This window comes from Varanus komodoensis, unplaced genomic scaffold (assembly GCF_004798865.1).
Source record: "Varanus komodoensis strain SLA01 unplaced genomic scaffold, ASM479886v1 scaffold20_1, whole genome shotgun sequence".
In the NCBI taxonomy this organism is placed as follows: domain Eukaryota; kingdom Metazoa; phylum Chordata; class Lepidosauria; order Squamata; family Varanidae; genus Varanus; species Varanus komodoensis.
Genome location: NW_025335587.1, coordinates 18,637,101 through 18,660,977, shown reverse-complemented (window position 1 = coordinate 18,660,977; position 23,877 = coordinate 18,637,101).

The following is a 23,877-nucleotide window of genomic DNA, read 5'->3' as shown; positions in this document are numbered from 1 at the left end:
TGCCTTCCAAACCCCCACCCTGGCTCCTCGCCCCCCAGCCTCTGCCGCAGGAGGCCGCCGCCTCGCCCCGCCTGACGAGCTGCCTTCGTGGGGGCCGCGGCTTCCCTTGAGTTCTCGGCGTGTCATTCGGAGTGTGTTTCTAGGAAATCTGTGCAAGCCATTCTTTGCCACCCAAGCACAAAAGTAAAGAAGGGGAGGGATAAAGGCCCGCTTTGTGAAGGCGCTCTCCACCCTACCAAAGTGCTTTTGGCAGCACACAAAAGGGCCCATGCTTAAATAACACAATAAAAGCAAGCGTTTCTTGAAAACTCAGTCCTGCAGCAGCCCTGGCGTCCTTCCCCTTTCCTCCCTCCACGTGTCTTTGAGCCTGCGAAGGGTCGTGCTTTCCCCTCGTTCTTCCTTTCTTGAAAGGTAGCTTGACCTACAAGGCACCCGGGAAGTGAATTCTCCACGCCTCCCCCCCATAAAAACAGAGAGCAAAGCGCAAGTCGAACCCCTGGACACAATCCAGCCAAGGCTGGCACTTTTTAAGCCCTGTTGATTCTGGCAGAAAGCGTTTGAGCATTTCCTGAACCTTCTCGTTCAGAGCAGCCTGGCGGGAAAGGGTGGCATTTTGGCTGGCCTTTTTTTTCCTCTCGGCAAGGCATCGGCGGTGTCGCTCCGTCCGTAGAGGCAGTAGGCACTTGTGTGAGACAGCAGCGAGCAAATGAAGCATCAGGCACAGTTCAGAATGGGCCTGTTCAAGTTCTGGAACAGACAGACCAGGATCCAAATAGCTGGGAACAGACAGCATGGATTCAGAGCAAAGCAGCAGTGGGACCAGCTGCCTGGAGAGGTGGGGGGCTCTCCCACACTGGGGACGTTCAAAAAGAAAGTCCCCTGAGTGGGATGGTGCGACTTGGTGTCCTGCAACAGCCGGGGGTGGGGGGTGGACCTGATGACCTTCTTGCCCCCCTCCAACTGTACTATCCTATGATTCTGTCCAGCTATACAAGTCAGACTGGCAAGGGTTTTCCTTAGCAATACCCAGAGATCTTACAAAGGCAGTCAGGATTGGGCATGCGCTGAATTCCTTTCCCTCTGATGACTTTATCATCATCATCATCATCATCATCATCATCATCTACGTTTCTTTTCTTTTTCTTTTTTCTTTCTTTCTTTCTTTTTTTTTTTTGGAATAAGTTGCATTCTAAATAAACCTAACACAAAAAAAAACCTACAAACAACAACAATCATCGGAAACATCTGACCTACTGGGTCAGTCCCCCCCACATTATTTCTTTTTATGTTAAATTATAAACATATTTAAATCTATGCGAAGCCCCGTTTCTCTAGCCAATAATAAAAAAAGTCCCAAGTTTGATAGAATCATCTACATTTCTGTATTGCCCAGCTCTCTGAGCGGCTTACAACACAGTGTTAAAGGGCCGTTGTCTGGCTCCTGCTATGTGGAGTTGGCGAGAACCACACTGGAGAGACGCTCTCCAAGCAAAAGCTGTCTGGTCCTCCATCCTCCAGCCTGGACCCTCCCAGAGTGGCACCTGATGGGCTGTTGGATGATGCCTCCCCCCGCCTGGGGTCTTGAGCCCTGCAGCCCTTGATTGTCCCGTCGAATTGTCCGCCGGCTCTGAAACACATCAGTCCTGGACACGGCCTGGCGCTCGGTTTATTGCTGAGGCCTGGCCACGGCCAAATCAAAGCGAGAGCACCTCGTTCCGTTGGCATTGTCTTCCAGGCTGTACCTTCTGCCGCTTTCTGTTTGTTTGGCTGGGCATGCGACGAGCCCGGCATGCAAGCAGGGTATGTCGTTGATGGAATGCCACTAATGCTTTAGGCCCGTCTGACGGGCCTGGGAATAATCTGCCACAACCCTACCCAGACGGTGGCAGAAGATGGAGTGCTCTGCAAAGTACTCCTTCGGCTGATAAAAAAGGGTGCCGACAGCTACTGAAATAAGTTGTCTGCACGTCCTTTCGAGCAGACGTCTGGTTCCAAGAGAAAAACAGAGAAACAGGGAGGACTAGAGATCATGCCTTGGAGTTCCTTGAGTTACTTCTTTTTTTTAGCATCTGAGGCTGTTACTAGGGCAGCCCTAGACGAATCTGTTGAGCAGTTTTGGTGCCAAAGAGACGGAGGGATAGAAGCAAATCATAATTTGAAGTGTTGAGGGGAAAGCGTTGATACTTGCTATCAAAGATCAGCTTTGCATTATAGCTAAAAGTCAGCAGAATTAAATTTTGCACCTTATAGGTAATTTTGTCCAGAGTCCTCAAAGAACCAGGCCATATAAAGCAGGAGTGGTTGACCAACTTCCATCCTCAAATTTCACTTCTGGGGGCAAGGTTTAAAAATAATACTGGCAAAGCACAGCAGAACTTCTTTTTACAGCCCTGTTCCAAAGAAACAGCAGTGTTTTGGCATTACATTTGCTGTTTGTATCGCTGTATCTTTTCATTGCATGATTTCTGTTGCATTCGTGTACTGCAAATAGATGCCAGTTGCATTTCTGTTGCATGCTGCTCCTGCCCGGTAAGATGGCCTAAACATATTTTAAATAAAATGTCCGTACGTGTACACTTGTGCATCATGTGCTTTCCACATGAGCACCTATGTAGCATGTGAGCGTGGCAACCAAATGTTTGGAAATGTGTGGATTATGAAGGTACACCTGTCAAGGAGCTGGGATTGAGTGCCCTTCCGTGTGTGTCTGTCTCCCTTCCTTCCTTCCTTCCTTCCTTCCTTCCTTCCTTCCTTGTAATGCCCTACCTGCCAGAATCTTGCATCTGTGCATCAGGCCGATAAGGTAGTTTTACTGGCTTAATATTAATACTAAGACTTGGACAAGGTCAATTCTATGTGCTTTGAGGGCCACCATCTCCATCGCAAATGCACTTGGTGGAGCTCTGAGACCCAGTCATCTTAATATTCCTAATTAAAATATCTGAACTTCACTTTTCCACTCCTCGTAAAGTTTGGACTAATTTATGCTGTTTTTTGAGGAGAGCTGTGTGGAAAAAGAGCAATGAGTATCTGGCTCCCCGCAAATGGGCTTAATTCACTTCTTCCCTTCCGTGGTTCCCAGGCAAACGCCGACGATCTTCCTGCAATAGAAAGCACCATAAGCCTTTTTATAAGTTAATGAACGTCTCACAATAGACTCTGATTTTTTTTTTTAAATTGTTGCTGCTTAATTGAATCCAAGGTTCATGGGACGAAATCTTTTCTTGTGATTTAAGATTACTGAAATCAGATTGAGGCTTTCCAGACTCCGGAGTGGTCACATTTTTGTTAGCTTAACTGTAAATCATCTTTCACTTAGGAGATTTAGAGACAGACTTGAGGAGCTAAATCTTTACGTTTGCTCTGCTAACAGGCTGCAACCAAGAAGATGAGCCTCATTATGGCGTTTCCTACAGGATTAGTCCAAACAGTTTGATAACATTCAAAGTAGGGCACAAATGCCAGTGCAAGCATAAAGACTCTGCCTTTGCTGGTGCTTTAAGTGCACAATGTGTGTGTAGTTGGACTTGCTGTTTGTTCGCAACAGGATCTTTTTCTTTGAAGCTTTGGCCATGCAGTGCATTAGAAATATTATTAGCAGCCGTAAGAACTTCTTGTAACAACTGCCTGATAACTCTGAGTAGAACAGTGAATGCTAAAAGCATTTTGCGCTAAGATCCCGGTTCCTATTCAGAATTCCCACTTAACACTATTTTGAAATGTTCATAGATAGTATATTTATGTATATTTTTGCGGATCTTTGAGTAAAAGGCGTCGACTACATTGTTAGCAGCCAGCAAAATAACGTGCTGGGTACAATAAGAGCTTTCAAAGGAAAGATGAGTTTGTTCCTCATACACCACACTCACAATGCAAAAATGGAACGGAGGATTTTCTGGAACCAGATGCGTAACCCTTCCCGTGTTTACCGATTTCCCCCTGCAAATATCATCCAGTTCTCAGTCATGTTTATTTCCCAGTCAAGGTTCAGCCGTGGGGAAAATTTATGGGAAGGAAAGTATTTCCAGGGGGAAGCATGGAAAGAGTTAACACGCACCATTGGCCAAAATATCCCTCCATCCTGACAAAGGCATATCACTAACGTGTCTGCCATTATAATTATACTTGTTTATTTAGTTATGTTTTTATACAGCTTCCCATTTGAAGAATGGCAAAGTGGCTTATAATACATAAGAAAGCTATGTATAATGATAAAAGCACAGCAACATTCAGGCAAGGTAATGGTTAGGGAACGTTAGGGCCAACAAATGCTGTGGATTATCACTGAAAATACTTGATGGGTTACACCTGGTATATTCCAGAGGGGAGGCCCTTGCAGAGGGGGGTGTCACCCAAAGATGGTCATGTTACTGTGGCATAGGCAACGGGGTACCACCTGAAGATTGTACTGGTCCAACAGGTCTAAATGAGGAAATACATCCATGCACACGGCTTGCCGTACAACCGCCTCGCTGCTGCATCCGGCACTAGCTGCGGCCTTACGGGCAGTCCCACGCAGAAGGCATTCCAGCAGTCCAGTCCCAGGAGTACCTGGACACGGGTCCCTGTGTTCGGATTATTCCTGCCCGTGAGCAGGCACTCTTGGCCCATCAGCTGTGAAGCCACAAAGCTTCCTCAGCAATCTCGGAACCGGTGGCGCGTCCGTTCTTTTAGGGGGAACGCAATCCCTTCCCGAGCAGTGAAGCACCGTCATTCCGGCATCCGGGACTTGCCGTGGCAGCAGCATTTAAGTTCTTCATGGAGATGGACTGTTTTAGCGTTGAAGCAGTATGACATGGAGGCCAGCCGTTCAGGCCGAGGAGCACCTCAAACTTGGTCTTTATGCTTGTGTTTTAAAGATGCTAAAACAGGAGGCATCAACCGTTAGATGTCAGCCAACACTGTATGGCTGGAACCTGCAGCAAGATGCAGCAGTGGGCGCTAATCTTCTAACGGGAGAGCTCGTCTTTCAGCTGGGCAGCCGTTCCCATTCCCAAGATGCTCTTTCCTAGCACCGCCCTGTTTTCCATTTTCTTGTCCAACAGCTCTCGACGTTCTGTGGTATTGAACATGCTTGGTCCTTTTGGAACATTTCATTGTTTTACCTTATTTTAATTTTTATTTTTGTAATTCTATAAACCCCTCTCTTGTTTCTAAGTGACTCCAGCCTTCTTGGCATTTACCACTTGAGTTTGCTATTAGATGGAGTATTTGTCATGGTACAGTCACTTCAGTTTAGCAAATTGTAATTTTTTACGGACTGCTGATACTTCATTTTCTTTTTAAAACACAGTTTATTAACAAAACAAAGATACTTTGCTCAAGAGAGGGGGAAAAAAAGAACCAGTGGTATTCCTTAAGTACCAAGCTGTTTCCTATTTTTTTTCCTTTGGGATTTCAGGCACCCTTCTGAAAATACATAAATCTTTCCTTTGTGATAGAAAGCAGAGAGGAAAATAAAAATGGACGAACCTCTGAGATGCTCTGTAAAAATAATGCTTCCTATCTTAAACTTATAATACAGGAAAATAAACAGGTCACGATGCATTAGAATCACATTATGAAACCGCAGAGCGGAGGCAGAAATAAAGTAACTACCCTTATACCCTTGGTGTTATCTTGATGTCGTTAAGGGGCATTAGCAATTTAGCTCTGACAGCCTGGTGCCTTCATGAAGAGACATGAGGTCCGTTTCCGTGTGATATGCCAACTGACTCTGAGGGGTGTCGGGTTTTAGCCTTTGACTTCCATCTCTTCCTGTGCTGTACTTAAAAAGAAGCGCTAAGCTATTTATCTATGTATTAGTAGTTATCATTTCAAGTCAGTCCTGCCTGTCCACGCAATACTTGATTGGTTGCTAAAATTGTGGTAGCCAGGTTGATCAAACAAGTCTGGGCAAAACTGGTTCTTTGGCTCCGTCAGAACCCAGAAGCTTGAACACAGTGCTAGTTCTGATCTTAGGTCCAAACTCTCCAATATAGTCAACAAACAGGTTCAGGGATTAAGCCTGGCCTGCAGTCTTCTCTCCTGCCATCCGTCGCTTTACCGAAACTATTTCTGCTTGTTGTCGCAGTTGTTACGTGATGCCAAACCGTCTCCGACTTAGCCAATCCTAAGAATGAGTGCCTTCCGGGATATCATGTCCTTGACTCAGCTCTTTTAACTCAAGGTGGTGGCCTCTCTTTCTAGAATCAGCCCATCTCATCTTTGGGCTTCCTCTTATTGAGCTGCTTTTATGCTGCTGCATATTTTAAAACCCCACGGCACTTCCCACACAGCACGATGGTATAAGAACAAGTTAAAAAGAGTAAAATGATTAAAAACAATTTTAACTTGTTTGTACAGGTGCCTTCTCAAAACAACACTTAGAACATGCCACCGTTTCTGCCTCTCGTATTGCGTGTAGGAGTATGTTCCAAGAGTGGGTGCCACCACTGAGAAGGCCTGTTTATGTACTACCACCTGGTGACATCCCGTTGTTCTCTGTCAACCAGTTTGGCCGCCTCAGGAGTCAGCTAGACTCCTAGTCAAGTAGGAGTCAAAGGCGCCCTGGTGTTCGGTCATTTAACAAGAACCTTGGCAGAATCACCAGCGCTGGCCCAGGGCCCTCTGAAACCCCTTAGATGCCATAAGTCTCTGGAGAGGGACCATCGGAAGGGGCCCCCCACCATGGCTGTCACCGTGGGACGGACACAGCAGCAGCTGTACCTGGCTGCCCAGGCATGGAGCACCCCCATGAGGAGCCCTGCCCCCCCCCCATGGCACCATGTGCGCCCAGCAGCCCTGCATCTTCGTGGGAGCAGTGCTCTGGATCCTGGATGCTTCTCTTACGCATAAGCTCTTACCTGAGAAGAAGGGGGGTTAGGAAGCCGGCGATCACGCCGACCTTCCGTTTGCAGGCAAGCCTTGTGCAAGTTTCCCAGGCTCTAAAAAGTCAGACAGAAAAGTCGTGGCCTACTTTAAAAGCAGAAGAGCACATCAGCGCCAGCGCTGGGGTAAGGGACTGGATTCCTGGGCCAATCCTCTGGATTTTGGCCCTTTAACCAGATTCCTCGCTCAAGGAGCTCACATTACTGTTCAGAGTCCTGGCCCCCTCCCCTTTTATTCTCACAAGAGATCTGCCAGGGACGTCAGCCCAGGAGTCAGCAAATGGTCCAAAGACCCAGACTTAAGTGGGGCTTGAAGCCGGCTCTCCCTAGGCCTGGCTGGGGCATGCTGGCTCTTGTAGTCCACCCATTCTGGAGGACTCCAGTGCGGTGAAAGCTACTCCGCGGGTCACTCCAGCCAAGCCCCTGTTCACCACATGAGGCACGTGATCACCTGGGGCGCAAGAGCAGACCGAAAGGTACTTCAGCGACGCGTCTTCCCAAGCTTTTCCTCCCGCTTGCCTCGCCTCCCCAGGCAAGAGTAGCATAATTTATTTAAAAGAGGCTTTTGTTTTATTTTGGATAACACGGAGAAGCTCTTAGCGTTTATGAGCTTTGTTCTGATTAAGTGCGCAAACTGACAAACAAGGTTTGCCCTTGGGCTCATCTTCCTCCTCCTTTAGCCAGATAATCACCTTTAGGAGCTGCTCTGTCAGCCGGCGACACCGGGGGCCCAGTAAGCTGCGTCTATCAAATGTGAACACTTGATCGGTATTGGCATATCAGCTGGCGGCGAGGCCTCTAAGACGCGAGAGGAAAGTTGCAATTGGTATTTAGGGCGCTGCATCATCTGAGATTTGGAGTGGGTTTTCTCAGCTAATCTAAGCCTCTTCTCCACTCCGATATGTTGCCGCAGCCCTTCTGCTGATGGGTTTACTGCAGCTTAAGTGGGAAGTGGGCTGGAGGCTGCCAAGCCCTAATGCCCCCGAGCGCATTCAAAGCCCCGGTCAAGGACAAGATACCTGGCATGGGGTTAGCCCGGCAGGCAGGTGGGAACTCTCAGTTCAGTCAGCCATAGTTATGAGCCGTTGAGGGCGAGAAGACCGCTAAGGCTTGCTCAGGAGGGAGTCTTCATGCAGAAGGGCAGGCTGTCCTTTCTAGGAATACCTGTTGGCGAAGGTACACTTCCAGGAGGCGGTGACGGCCTGGAAAGCACGACTCTGGACTGATTTGTAGTGGCGGGGAGTTGCACAGGGAGGGCCGCTATGCTAAGGGAGATCCGAAAGGCTGTATTCGGGGCCATGAAGGGTTCTCCGAAAATCTCAGGTGCACCGGAAGAGTGTCGTGAGCAGGTCTCTTTGACAGCCTGTTCAGGACAATTCCTTCACGGTGTGGCCTGGCTTCTTTGGGAGCGACTAGCCAGGAGTCCTCGTGTGAATACCGTGCTCAGCAGGTTGGCGTTGCTGTCCCTGGCTTGCTTAACTCCCTAAACCCGTGTCAGGAGCGCACGGGATCCGCTCGGCACCCTTGCTCCATGCTTCTGCGCACTCTCGCTCAGCGCCCTGGCCAGCTGACCTCCTCGCCGCCACAGTCCCCGCGTCCCGCTCCTCATCCCGGCTCCCGCTTGACGGCCGCCCAGGCAGAAAGCTGGTGGGGACCACCTCCCCCTGTTCCCCTTCTTCACCTCCGTTGCCGGGCTGCAGCAAGACGTGGGTGGACAAGGAGGCTGTGACGGTGAAGAGGCGGAGCTGCTCACTGGCCCTGCCGGGGTGCTGGGCCACGACGACCGTTGCCCTGGGCCCTGTCCCCAAGCATGCCGGCTGCAAGCCAGAAGCCGCTTCAGTTGTGTGCACACCAGGCCAATCCATTAGTCCACCAGGATTAGTCCTGCTGACCAGAAGTTCTTCCCAAGGAGCAGCGCCGCTCTTGCTTTAAACCAGCATTTAAAATATCCCAGCGGAAGGAAGGCGTCCGGCACCTTTCATTACAATACCTCAACTGAACAGCAGAGGTCGTCAAGAACTTAATTCTTCCGCAGAACTGCTCCCTCCGACCGGCAGGAACCCGCATGCTCTGCGGGGAACGCACAGAGATCCGTTTGCCTCTCCCTTCAGACAGAAAAGCTGGTCTGGCCTTTTAAAAAATCCACTGGCTTGGCCAGCCTTGTGCCAAACAACCGACTCCTGATTACTGGCAGCTTCGGACCGGATTCTGTCGGATCCTAAATCAGTCACACAAGCCCAGGACTCCGCAGCCTGTGTCTCCCTGCTGCCCAGGAGTCAAAGGGATGCCTTCTGCACGTGGGTGGGATGAGGCACAGCAGAATGACTGGAAAAGGGACAGCCCCATAGAAACTGGCATCTCCGTCACTTTGGAGGGTCGCAAACATCCCCCAGGCTTAGCTAGCGCAAGGCAGGCAGCCACCATCTTGAATGCCCACAACCCCCTGGAACAGCGCTTGCCGAGGGCACTGGCGGCATCTTAAAATGGCAGCCGCCCAGCCCCACGCTCCAGGCTGAAAGAGGTATGGCTGGCCCTTGGCGATCCTGGCGATGGTTTGGCCTTGCTACGGAGTGATGGCAGGCCTGAATTTCAGATAGGCAGGGACTTCGGCTCATACCGCATCAATCGATCCACACCAGGATTCGGGTAGATTTTATTTATTTATTTATTTATTTATTTATTTATTTAAACATTTCTATGCCGCCCTATTTGCCGAAGCCTCGGGGCGGCTCACAACATTAAATTTTAGAAACATAGAAACAGAGCAAGTCAGAAGGGGTCTCCCAGGCCATCTAGTCTGACCCCCGGCTTCAGCTGGCTCCCTGACTCCAGCCATTTTTTTTTTTAATCATCCAGTGGTTTTCCCAAGTTTGCCCAAACTCCCCAAATGCAATTTCAGGCTCATTTCGCCTTGTTTTCATGTTCATTTTCGGTGTATGCGTGGCTTGTTCAAACAGGGAAAATGCACGTTTCTTTGTCATATTCTCCTGCTCCCAGCGGACTGAAGTGGAAAAAGTCACGTGTTTCAAACACAATACTGGTCTGTTTTGAAGTGCAGGGGCTCATCAAGACAGTCCCAAGAAGAGTCCGGAGGCAAAAAGGCAGGCCGCAGATTTTTCACCCTTTGGTAATGCACATGGGCCTGAACTGGCCATTCAAGACCTCACGATACGCTGTATTGCCTCTGGGAATAATATATCATCGCTAAGAAAATGCATTTATCCCCAGCAACCGTGAAGGCCACAGCTAAGCTTGTAAGGAACAGCAAGGCCCAAGGGGGACGAATCAGATGGTATCAAATAAGTTCTATTTTTCAAATAAGAAAGGACCAGCTTGGCATCCCTGTGAGACACCGCACCCCAACCGACATGCATGCCAAGGGCCACCTGTATTTTTCAGCATTGCGGTGTGATTCCGAAGTTCAACCTCACCAGGAGACCACCCTCTTTCTTGGGTATCAAGCAATCCTCCTCTAAGTAATGCTTCTTGAAACTGAAAGCAAATATTCTCTTAAAGATGCCGGCATATCTTGTTTTCCCATGGCAACAAAGTAAAATTTGGATATATTCTGCATAGATGGCATCAGAGGGGAAGGGGCGGTCCTCGCTATTGCTAGACTCCTGTGGTCACCTACACTGGTTCATTAAAAAATAAAAAAGCCCTGCCTGCCTATAGAAATCTGGTATGCAAGGGCCTGGCCTTCTCTGGGCTATGTTTCTGCATGTGGGGAAATACTGGAGCATTCAGACACGCAAGAACACATTCCCCATTATGAAGGGGGAATCTTTTCTGCTGAATTTGCCTGAATGTACGAATTGGCCCCACAGAGCGCAACTTTCCTAGGTGGGGATCTGGTGCACGTGAGCCCTCAAATGTGTTCTTTTAGACGAAATTGCAAATTCTGTTCCCGTGTTACCGGTTGCTTCTTTGGTAATGTATAATTTGTAATGCTATGTTTTAAGAGATTTTCCTTATGCTTATGTTTCATAAGTTGTGTCTTCCTAAGGCCACCTTAGAGGACGACTTTAAAAAGGGGGTGGCCGGTTTTCTCCTGGAAAATCTCTTGGTAGTACCATTCTGTCTTGGTGTTTTCTGAAGGGCAGATTAAAGTCTGCCCTGGATTTTACGTGGATTAGGTTCCACATTAACATAAAAGAATAACAAAGCAAATCAATTTGATCAAAGAAAAAGTGTCACTAATTATTTAAACAGGACACTTACTAGAGAAATTTAAAGACAAAGAAGCGGATTTCCCTTGCATGTGGATCAAATCAGAAGTATCCCATAATTGACTCTTTACAAGACCTTGCTCCAGTGTAATGGACTAGATATGAAAGCTGTGACGGTTTAAAGCTAGTTTCCGCCTTACTCTAAAAGGAGGTCTACCGCTAAGAGCTATTTTACAAGTTCTGACACATTAGCTGCATCATTCTGAAGCGCACCAGCCATGGCTTCTAAGCCCCGGACTCTCAAGAGGTTTCGGTAGTTAAATTGTGCAAAGTGGGGGGACACTCGAAAGCCATGAGAAGTGAGGATTACCACCGCCCCCATAATATAATTAATTCCAGACAGGAGAGAGCTCTCTTTCCTTATCTTTAGATAGACGTCTTAGAGGGAAGGGTAGGCCTGTCTTGGGCAGAAAGGTAACGGCATGCCAAACCAGCGGGCCTCCAAGTGTCCTCTTGGTTTTGGTTTGAACCCTGGTTTTGAATACTCTGAATCTGGAGCAGCCGCTGCTTTTTAATAGCTGTTCACCATTGCTGTGTGTGAGAATTAAAGAGTCCCTGTTTGCGGCAAGCGTGTGTGGGGCGGCCTTGTCTGCCTGGGACTGCCAAGCGCTTTGGGCAGCCTGGATCCTTGGGGTGACCCAAGCTGCTGGCCAAGGTCAGTTTCAAGATGGCTTCTGTTGGGCCAATGTTCCGCTTACTCCTCCTTGGGCATATTTGGCTAATGATGTGACTGGAAGCGGCTGGATTTTAAGGTCCAATCTCTGTATCTGTGTGAGCTTGTGATTTTTTCCAGAGAAATTCATACTGAAGCAGCTACAGATAGACGCATCCGTACTATATTTCAGTTATTGCATTTCTACACCGAACAATACCCAAAGCTCTCCAGGTGGCTTGCGAAGAGACAGGCAGTGCTGATGTTCCGTTTGTTTGTTTTTAAATAAGTTTTATTTGAAATTATAATCCTAAAAAACAAAACAAAAAAAACTACAAACAACATCCATCATCAAAAACATCGGGCCCGCTGGGTCAGCTCCCACGCCCTTCTTTTTCCGTTTATGATCACTTAAAAACATATTTAAATTTACCCGAAGTCCCGTTTCTCTAGCCAATAATAAAAAGAGCCCCAAGTTTGATAGAAGTCCGTTCCGTTTCGTTTCGTGGCTAACAATTCCACAGGGATTCTGGTCTGGCAAATCGTGGCAGACCGCGTCAGCTTTTGGAGGTGGGAGTCTGTGAGCAGTTTGCCCGTTTATCCCAAATTTGCATAGGGTTTTCCAGGCTATATGTACCCTTGTAGAAAAGCTCTGCTTAGTCCCGTCAATAACACCACTGTAAAAGGGAACGTGAGCTGTGGCCACTCCCACAAACATTGAAAGTCCCCGTAAACAAGTTGGCTCACGCTTTCCCACCTTCGCAGGCACCTATAGCAGTGATGGCGGACCTTTGAGAGACCGAGTGCCCAAACTGCAACTCAGAACCCACTTATTTATCGCCGAGTGCCAACGCTACAATAAAACCTGAAAACTGAGGTTTTAGTTTAGGAAAAACACCTCACAAGCAGTCCAAGCATTTATATGGGGGCAGAGTCTCCATGGGCAGAGGGCCACGTGAGCAGCAAGGACTCGGGGATGCGCTGAGATTTTTATTTATTTATTTTTCGATTTATATCCTGCCTTATTCCTACAAAGGGCTCAAGGCAGCTGACATCATTCTCCTCCTCCATGTTATCCCCACAACAACCCTGTGAGGTAGGTTGGGCTGAGAGTCTGTGGCTGGCCCAAAGTCACCCAGTGGGCTCCATGGCTGAGCGGGGACTCGAACCCAGGTCGCCTGAGTCCCAGTCCCACGCTCTTAACCACGACGCCACACTGCCTCTCTTTTAAGGGAGACGCGCCTCCCTCTTCCGCTGGCTGGGATGCCCGCCTTCCTGGAGCAGGCAGGGCGGGTGGCCGGGCTGGGCAGAGGAGCGGCTTCCTGCCCCTTCCGCATCCTGATGGGCTGGTGTTTCCACCTGCATGAAGGGCAGGCACACCGAGCATTTGAAACAGCGCTTGTGTTTCGTTTCAGTGCGGGAGGGCCTGCCGCGGTGGCCGAGGAGCTCTCCCGGACCCCTGTCTGTGGCAAGGGTGCCTTACAGGAGAGATGCCTTCCTTTAAACCACCGAGGAAGTCCGAGCTTTGTGCAGGGCCAGGTGATGTGGGCTTTGCTTGCAAGCAGGAGCCACAGGCCTCGAATCCGTCTGACGCATGCAAGGGTGAACCTTTCGCCCCGTCTAGACTATAAAATGAATACCTCCATCCCAAAGTGGTCAGCTCCGGCACGGGATGTGGCCTCCTTCCCTGGATCGAGTGTGGGGAAGGTTGCTCGTATTTCAAGCCCTCTTTTTTTGGGCGGTGCGGGGATGGGGGAGGGGGGGGCACACACGAAAGGTTTAATCAAAGGCCTTGCTTTTCCGAACTTGTGGTAGCCCTACTGGACGAGTGGTGCCAGGCCGCCAAACATTACAAAAACATCAGCTGTACTCCGTGCCAGCTGCGTGGCTGGATGGAGAAAGCCCATCTTGCGCCGCCCGGAGTACGAGACCGCAGCGCGAAGGGGTCCAGATCGCCCTGGAGCGTTTTCAGATGTCAGCCCAACCAGCCGACACACGAGTCCGATAATAAATAGCGAAACGCTCAAGGTTCCCCCCCGCCTCCCCACTGGCTGTGATGAGGAGAGAGATTCTGCTCCAGCGGATTAAAGGGCCCAGTGGCTAAACCATATTCCACAGCCGTGGCTATTCATGACCCATAACCCAAACATTTTCCTCTGGGATCATGTACCGTGAGGCTTGCATAAGCTAGCTCCTGGAGGGCTCCCGTCTCTCCGTGTGCGATGTCACGAGGGACAAGGCAGAAGTGCAGGGAACACGGGACACAAGGCTAGGAAAGTGCCACGTGCTCAGGAAGCTCCCTGCAGCCACCTCGACCCATCGTCCACACATTGTCCTCATTCAGCTCTGCTTTTTCCACGAGGTCGCATGATCACAGAGAAGCGGATGAGCCTCTTTCCCCGTCAAGCCCACTCACAGATAACCTTCCACGGAGAGCATAGCCAGCTGTCTCTCAAAAGGTCGGACTGTCTGCTTGCTCCCCATCGCAAGCAAGCCGACCAGTTTAAGCAGAGATGTCTGCCACTGCAGAGGGGAACCTCTGCACGCCAGGTGGGACCCGTGGGCTCTCCCGATGGACTGGACTGCTTCTCCATCTCGCAAAGCTCCTTCCACAGGAAGGGGACGTGGCCAGGTGGCCAACAGACTTCCCTTCGTTGCGGGATCCTCTAATTTATACAGGGGTCCTGGATAGTTCTCAGCGTCCTGTGCCTTTCCAACCTTGCCTGGACCTCTAGGTCAGTGGTGGTGAACCCACGGCACGTGTGCCACAGCGGGCATGCAGAGCCCTCTCTGTCGGCACGTGAGCCAAGTCGCCCCTGCAGCCGAGCATCGGATAACGGCGCACACACGGGCCATGCGCATGCTCAGAAAGGAGTAGTGGTGCCAGTCGATGACATCACAAGCCGCGACTCTTTATCCGAGATGCGTCCAAGCTTCCGCATGTCCGGTCAGTGTGCCGCCAAGGATGCTTGGACTGGCTGTGAGGTGTTCTTTCTAATCTAAAACCTCCATTTCCAGGTTTTATTGCAGTGTTGGCCCTTTGCGATAAATAAGTGGGCTTTGGGTTGCAGTTTGGGCACTCAGTCTGTCAAAGGTTCTCCATCACTGCTCTAGGCTATCCTGTTTCTTCTCCCTGTGCTTTTTAACCCCCTTTTAGTAAAAGTCCGAGAATAAAATGTAATGACGGATATAGATAAATGCCCTTGCATCACGAGTTACATGGGGTGGAGGTGTCCGTGTAGGACAGAATGCAAATATTTTAAATTTCTAAAATGTCTGTCTGTAATATTTCCATCTTCTCCTTCCTCCGTGGAGAGCTTGCCTGGGTGATCCTGATCCCCCCTACCCTGAGGCTCTCCATATGTATTGGACTACAACCCCCATCACCCCTCACCATTGTTGGATCATGGCTCGTAGCTACGAGCAGCTGAGATCCTATTTCATAGCGGCCTCATAATTGGTAGGCCTCCAGTTCCCCAGTGAGTTCTATGGCCAAACCGGGACAAAGCGAAGCCAAATGTCCCTGGACCGAGTCTTTATCCACAGTCTCGCGCTGCCTCTCCCCTGCCCTGCTCCTGAACCTTGTTGCCCCCGTTCTCCTTAAGGGGTAGACGGCGCTGCACTCTCCACCTCCCCAGGTCCTTGGAGTGGAGGGTTCCCAACGCAGGTCCAAGCTGTTCACCCTGGACAGAAACCCACCTTGTAGCAGAGTTGACATAAGAGCCAGGCTCAGCCAGTCAAAAAAGCCATGGCTTATTCCCGCTATTAATATCAAGAATGTGTCAGAATTTCCATTCTCAACCACTAATTTTGTGGGTTTACAACTCTGCCATAAAAACACACTTCTTGCCTGATTTTTGGCATGCGGAGTTTTTGCTGGTTTTTAGAGCTCTGTTAACTCAAAACATCCATCCAGACACTGGAGAAATTCCTGCAACTTGAATATACTTGTTCCTTTTCCTTTCTTTTGCGTTTCTGTTAGAGAATTCTTAAATCTGAAAACGGCACCCAGGGTTCGGCAGCGGAAGCGCTTCTGTTGCAATATGCAAATGACAGGAAGTACAACCAGATGAATTGTTGTGGCATCTTGCAATAAATTATAAGAAAGGTGGTTTTGTGGATATTGGCATCTATCTATAGGTTTCCCATTTAAGCCAGGCTGAAACTTTTTTAACCATGCTTCCTCTTAGGAATTGTCATTTTGTGTATGTGCTGATAAGGAATTTCTGCAGTTAATCCTCTTGCTGGTCATACCTTTAGTTCTCGGGGCAGCTAGTTTTTCTGACTCGGAACTGGTTTAGGTTTGCGGTGAATTCTGGCAATGGACTCCAAAGTCTGGAGACGCTAAAGTTTTGTCTGCTCGTTTGGCCCTCGGTGCAGGCACTTGCTTGCTTGAATTTCTTAGGTCCCCATCCAGATACTGTGCATCATCACCGAACTTACAAAGCAAACTCTTAAAAGTTCATTGAAAATATTTGGCATGAGCCTGCCCGTGGATTATTGCAGGCAGGTGCCGCTTTTCTCTGACAGCCGTCCCTATGTGGCACGGGGCCTTTTCCGTGGTGGCACCCTTGCTTTGTGTTGGGTTGTGTTAACACAGAGCTGCTCTGCGTTGCCTTTTTAGGAAGCAGGAAGATGCTTGTATAATAGCGGTTTCGGAGGGGCCTCTGATTTTCTCAAGACGGAACGCCGAAGGCTTGGCGCTTTATGGCTTCCGTTGCTGTTGGTTTCACCACTGATGCATTGTTTTGCTAGTTTTATTGATGAATTTTATTAGATGTTTTAGTGATTCTGTAGTATTGATTGCATTTAATCTTGTCAGCTGCAGTCTGTCTCCCTTGGGTTAGGTTATAAATCTCAAATAATTATTACTAGGGCTTCTTATAGTTATTAGAAAGATGAAGACAAGATAATTTCTGTTCTGACAGCTACTCCACGGCCACTTTACTGCAGAGCTTTTAAAGCCCGGTTTTATGGAAAAAGCAATATAATCATTGTTATCAATAAAATAAATCTACTGTTATATCTTCTGCTCCTCCCCAGTTAGTTTGGCTCCTTCAGTTGTTTGCCATTTACTCCGCGTCCACCAAATGCTGGACATTGAACCTTGGTTAGGATCTTGGAATAATTTCTTGTTTTATGACAACTAGTCCGTTGGAGAAACAAAAAGTTGCTTTTATCCTTGCATGGGAAATTTAGAATTTTTCTTTTCATGTTTTTGGAGAGTTCTACCACAACAACCGGAAAGTCCTGTACACACACACACACACACACACACACACACCCTGCCAGCAGCTCCTGGTTCCAAAAGTACATATTTTCAAATTCAGTTAGTGGACTGTTGACTGTCAGAAGTGCAAATTTTTAAGTTTGAGTGTTTTACTTCGCAAAACCAGTTCCTACTCTGGCTGTTATTTGGATCTCTGCAGGCCTTTTCGTCAGTTTGGTTTGATCCATTCACTCTGTGCAACATTATTTTAAATTGGAGGCTGTTGTGGCCCCATCTGACACATGTTCAGACAGAGGAAATGGCTGCAGCTGCCAACGTTTCCCAGCTAACATGGGAACTTACATGTTACTACTCTTCTCTGTCTAAAAGATGCACCGAGACTTTTTAAGTGTTGCATGTTCATACCCACTTCAAAGGTGTTGTCCAGAGAAGGACAACAGAACTGGTGAGTGATTCAGAAACCAAGCCATAAAGGAAAGGTTAAAGGAGCTGGATATGTTTAATCGTGAGAGCAGGAGATTAAAATAATAATAATAATAATAATGAGCATCTTCAAGTATTGAAAGAGGGACTGTCGTATTGCTGGCGGAACACCCACATGCAAAGAGCACGGGTGGGTTTTCTCCAGGTGGACTCCAGTCAAGCCATCAGTCCTTGTGGATGCAAGAGCATCCCACTGGATGACCTCGATGATCAGGGGGTACCGGAACCTTAAACCTGGTCCCATAGTGCACGGGAAAGCCATGCAGTTCACTCAAAGCATTTGCGGGTTGAGAAGGCTGCATTCTGCACCAGCTCACCAGGCGGTTCTCCATGATGGGAGCTTTTGGCTTGTAGGTAAAAGGTAAAGGTTAATGCTTCCCCTTGACATTAAGTCCGGTCATGCCTGACTCTAGGGGGCGGCGCTCATCTCCGTTTCCTGGCCGAGGGAGCCAGCGTTTGTCCACAGACAGTCTCCGTGGCCATGTGGCCGGCAGGACTAAACACCGAAGTGCACGGAACGCTGTTACCTGCCCACCGAAGTGGTACCTTTTTACCTACTTGCATTTGCATGCTTTGGAACCGCAAGGTGGGCAGGAGCTGGGACGGAGCAACAGGAACTCACCCCATTGTGCAGATTTGAACCGGCGACCTTTCGATCAACCAGCACAGCAGTTTAAACCACTGCGCCACCTGCAGTCCCCTTGGCTTGTAGGAGTCTGCCCCTAAATCCCAGGTGCCAGAGGCAAACCTCGGAGGTAGCCATGTTCGTGTCTTGCTTTTAAGCTTTCTGAAGCTTCTGGCAACTGCCTAGTCTATGCTAGAAAAGCGATGTTAGGCCAGATAGATTTAGCAAAGTTAATTCTTAGGTTCCACAGTATGTCTGTACACGTCTTTCTCTCTTTTGTGGTGTGTATGTTTAAAACTTGCCTTTTAAAAGGAAATGGTGGAAGGCGTTATAGAGACACTGGGGAAATCTTCTTTGGCAAGTATGAAAGGTAAAAATTCTGCAGCCTCCCGTGCAGCAAGACCAAGCAGACGGCTGCTGTAAAAGCGCAGTGTAATAAGCCATTAAAATGCCATTGACTCAAACACATTTTCTAAAAAGTATGCTATGAAAGCAAACGGCCTTCAAATAATTAGGATCGTATGCCCAAGTCCAGAGCTGATTTCTGTGTAGCGATTGTCTTGCGACAATCAGGCCAGTCTAAATCTGATTGTCTAAGGGAGAAAGTAGCAGCACGTAAATCGACCACGGCTGGATTTGCTAGTCTTTCTGCCAGGTCGATGGACACTGTAGAAGACGGGCTGGCAGAATTGCTGTCTGCCTGTCGCTTGACGTGCTTTGAGGCACTCTCTCATCACCTGCCGGCTCTTCTTCAAGTCCTGATAATCTTCCCTTTCTTTTAAAACAAGAACTAAGTTTATATTCTTCATTGTTGCCCAGATAGATGTGAAAACGTGACTTGATAAGGAGTGAAACAAAGAGGAGGCCAGCGTAAGAATAAAAAGAGTCCGGAAAGGTAGATTAGGCTGAGAAGTGGGGGGGTTTTCTACAGCCTTACTGTAAGCTTCCTATCTAGACTTGGGTTTCCGTGCATGAAGAATATCCTTTAGGTGCTTTTATTTGGTTTTTATCCCACCCACCAGCAGAAGCTGTCTGGGCGATTGCTCCTCTGGTTCAGCCCCTGCCATTGACCTGCGAAGGGCGTGGGAGGACTGAGCGTGCTGGCCCCGTGACCCGACCCGGGAGAAGGCGGCTTGCAGGTGTTTGGGGAACTGGAGCCCAGTGGCCGATCGCAGGTTCAGCCGGTGGCATCTCCCCTCCAAGCGATCAGCTGGCAGGAGATTGGGGGAAACTGGCTGGGCCGGGCACGGGTGAGCGGCTGGTGCTCGGCGTGGGCAACACTGAGGCAAGCAGCGCTTTTTTCCGTACCTGATCCTGTGTAGCCCATCTTCCTTGTTCCTAATGTGGAGTCCCTTTCGGGTTGTCAAGCTCTCCTCAGCTATTTGTGATATCCTGCGCTTATTGTCCCAGTTATAGCCTGCCCTTTTTTCACCGGCCTGCCCAAGGCATTTTCCTACTCAGACTCTCGATTTTCTTTCCACAACAATAATTCCGTCAAGTGAGCTCGGCTGTGAGCTTGAGGACTAGAACCCAAATCAGCAAGCCCCAGCCAAGGCTTTAACCACCGCTTCGCTGGCCGTCTTGAATGGCCAAGGCTGCCCAGGGAGATTACTGACCTCTGGCGTATTGAATTCTGTTTTTATTTCTTATATCTATATCCCACCTTTTCTCTCCTCGCAAGCAGCCCGAGGCAGCTCGCACAGCCCTCCTCTTCACGTTTAGCTCCCAACAACAACCCTCTGAGGCAGGAGTGGCTGAGCGCCTGTGAGCTCCGTGGCTGAGTGGGGACGCGAGTCCCAGCCCACACTCTTAACCGCTGCTCTGCTTCAGCATTTTCGGCGAGCTTCTTGGCTGTCGGGGCTCTTTGCAAACCCGCAGCAAGTCCCAAATGACTTCTAAAAGAAACCAATGCAGAAACGCCAGGCGGCACTGCGAAGGAACGGCTGCTTTGTCGGCCAGGGTGAGCATTTCGATGCTCCCAGCGCCTCTGCCGTGGCCGCCATGCGGCTGAGGGTCGCACCCAGAAGTTGAGCAGGGCAAGCCACAGCAAGGCGGCCACGATTGCTCCGCGGGAGCAGCCCGGGTCCCCGGCAGCCACTCCCTTTCGGGGAAGCTTTGGGGGCCACTTGCCAGGGGTGGGCAGGGCTAGAGGCAAAGGGGGGCAGAATCCACCATCTTTTGGCTTAAAGCTCTGCGAGCTGAGCGCGAACCTTACAGAGGGGCATTCCGACCTTTCGGAGTCTTCTTATTTTGAATGCTTTTTTTTTTTTTTAATATTGTACACTGCCCTGGAAGGCTACAGACAAACCATTTTAAATTGAAATACAGTTCTGGGCCTGTTCCCCAACCTGGAGCCCGGCAGATGTGTTCAACTGCACACAGCTGCACATTATTTATTATTATTATTATGTCCTGATCTTGCAGGCACGGAGCAACATTGCATCCATAGAAGCCCCGGGTCACGGCTTTGAACTGAAAGGTAGATTGCTAAAAAAAGAAAGAAAGAAAAGGAAAACAAAACCAAAAAAAAAAAAAAAAATCCAAAGCTATCCAGGCCATCAGCGCTCAAAACCTGGCTAGCAGTTCATTCCTATTAGTACTTATTATTGCGTCCAAATTGGTAGCAAGGTGGAGAATGATGCCTTTTTCCACTCCGTCTGCCACAAGTGATTAGTGCGAGGGAACAGCATAAAACGTGGCCCTGCGTTGCCTGCAGGAACTGGGTGGAGGAAATTAAAGGATCAACAACTTAAGAGCGGCACTGTGGCTGGATTGTTCCGTGCGACGGCCACAGGCCTTCAGGAAATTGACTTCATGAAAGGCTGAGGATGCCTGGATGGGGATGGGGATGGGGATGAGGATGAGGAAGGCAGACGATGATCCTAAATCACCTTTCGGTTGCGCCGAGGCCCGAGCGTTCCATTGTCACCACCTGATTATTAACGTTCCTGCCGGCTCTTTAAATTTCGCAGTGCTTTTATATTTGTGTATTTTCGTCGTCGCCCTTACTGGTGCGGTGGCTGTTTTATTGTTGCTTGGGAGTCTGCGATGCCCAAAGGCACGGACGAGTTGGGTGTTGTGTTCGTTGGCCGTTATGAATGATATAATTCCCCCCTTGTGCAACTCACCACCACCACCGCTTGTTAGCAAGAGCAGAAGCTGCTTGGAGCGTTCAGGGGGAGGGAAGCCATTCCCAGGTGCGGCTGGACGCGTAAACAGGATCGCCCCGGTGTCCCGTCTCCTCCCCAGACGCGTTGGGCACGGTGACGGCAGAACCCTCAAGTGTCCCACGCTTCCCTTCCAGAACTTCGGCCCCCGGGGCTGTAAGACGGGAGGGCTGAGAAGATGGGGATGGCCGGAGGGGGAGGCAGTGCCTGAGTGGCAGGGTGTGGGCTGCCGGGGACCAGCACCTGGGATCCTGGAAGCGGCCTTGTGGAGCCAGACCACGGACCCACATTGCTCCGTGCTGTTGCCCCGAACAGGCGGCTGCAGCCCTCCCGACCTCCAGAGGGCTTTGCTAGCTCTGCCTGGAGATTCCGGGGATCGAGCCCAAGCCTTCTGCATGCAGAGAGAGCGTTCTCCCCGCTGAGCGGCGCCCACTCCCGGGGAGCGAGGGCAGGACAGACCCGATCCAGGGGGACCTCTCGGTGCTAGGACAAAGCCCCAGCCCAGAGCCGCTAGGAAGGCCTGGCATCCGTTCCACAGCCGGGCAACACTCCCCTGCTCACGGGGCTGCCCCACACTGCAGGGGGAGCGGCACATGGTGCCAGGGGCTGCTGATCCTTGCCTTTGGGGCATCTTTTCCCTGGCTTCGTCCCGCATCCTCTCCCTTTTTCGGGCCGCCCCCTTGCAGCCTTGGCAGCCCCCCTGTGCCATCCCAACAGCCCCACAGGAACCCTGCCTTGCGCTCCCACGAGGAGCACAGAGACGTCAACAGGGCTCCTCCAGAAAGATCCCCTCCTTCATGGTCGCTAAAGATGAAAGGGTGCGGCGCCCTGGCCGATTCAACCGTTTATGGGTTCTCTCTTCTCGGCTGGTGCAGACGATCCTTCAGGGAGCCCAAGACTTCTGGGGGCAGAAAGCGGTTGCAGGATAACAGAACCCTTTCACGGTAATCCTACCAAGCATCAGAAGCATCTGGCTGCCGACATGGAATCCAGCTAGAATTTCATGAGTGAAAGCTCAGTGCGTTTCTGGATTCCTCTCTTGCGGTGAATATCTAAAGGGTGATCACATTATTTTTCTTTACATACAACCCCTGATTGGAATTCCCTAGTTTAAAAAAAGGGGTGTGTTGAAGGCAGGGAGAAAAAATAGGCCAGAGGAGGAGTTTTAAATGCAAAAAGAAGACACCGTCGAGGTACGGACACATTTATTGTGGACTCTGAAGCAGAGAGAGAGGCTTAGGGTCCCATGGAGCTGCCCCAGGTATATTAAATATGCAGTGTAATTGCACACGCATATAGAGTGTGCATGTAAACTTTGGGTATATGTACACTGCATAGTACTTAGATTGACCCACCCCTTGGAGTGTCTCCCCAGGGTACCGCGCACACGGACCGGCGGTGTCCCGCCAGGGCTGCTTCCGCAGCGGGGGCCATGCCGGCTTTGCTCCAGGGTGCCCTGTTGGGGTGGGGCTCTCGGCCTGGTGGCGAAGCCCTCCCGCACTTCTGTGGCCTGGAGCCTGCCGGGCCCTCCCCTCCCATCCCATCCCCACAACCCAGCATCATCCTGAGCCAGCACTGCATGGTTGTCTTCCCAGCCCAATGTCGCAGAGTGGGAGCAGGAACGGCTGCGGGGGCCGCGTGTCGGGTTTGGCGCCACCAGAGCGCGTCCAGAGCTGCTCCTGGCGGACGAGCGCCGTCAAGCAGGCCCGGCTTGCCATGTGCCACGCTACATTTCTCTCCTGCTGCCGAAGGGAAAGGGGGACCCTCGAGCATGCAGGAGTTCCAGATGTTCGCTCGTGCTGGGCTATGCGCTGGACTGGGCTGACAGAGCTCTGTCTGGAGCATAGGAAGTGCTCTCTCCATCCAGCCCCCGTCTCACGTGCATCCAGCCTCGGCTTCAGGGCTGCCGCTGCAGTTTCTCAGGGTTAAAAAGCCCGAGTAATCAGTCCAAAACACCCAGCACCGAAACGATGATGGAAATGGCGCATGGGAGCATCGTGTGATGGACACGGTCTAACGGGGACTGTCCGGGATATCCGACAGGGCTCTTTCCTGACCCCACCTGGAATTGCCAGGGGATGGAACCGGGACCTGCAAGGCTGAAGCAGGACTTCAGCACCTTGCGGCTGGTGTGCAATTGCTTGAGGACACACAAGCAGGGCTTAGATTTACAAATCGGGATGTGAAATCCAGAAGGAAGCAGGAAAGCAAGCGGCTCCTTTCAAGCTGGGGGCCTCTGTAGCTTGGGGAAGCCCTTTCCCCTCCTCTGCACTGGATGCCTGGGGGTCCTTTGGACCAGACCAGAGCTCCGTGCTCCTCCGTGTGGGTGACTCAAGATGCCCGCTGCACCCGCTGACTGAGCGTCATGGCATGTGTCCAGGCGTGTATCTGGGGCCCGAATGTCTCTGCCCGTCGCGGCTCTTCGAAAAGGGATCGATGTACGAAGGAGAAGCAGCCATCAGCCTGCGTCTTTCTGTTGGGGGAAAGAACTGCGTCCCGGCAGTTGTAAAATCTTGTCTGAGTGATACTGTACAGAAATCCCAGTGGAAGATTTTTCCAGCTTCCAAGCTGTCTTCCCCCTTTCATAAAGATAAATGGCTAGGAAAGGCAGCTATCTAATCT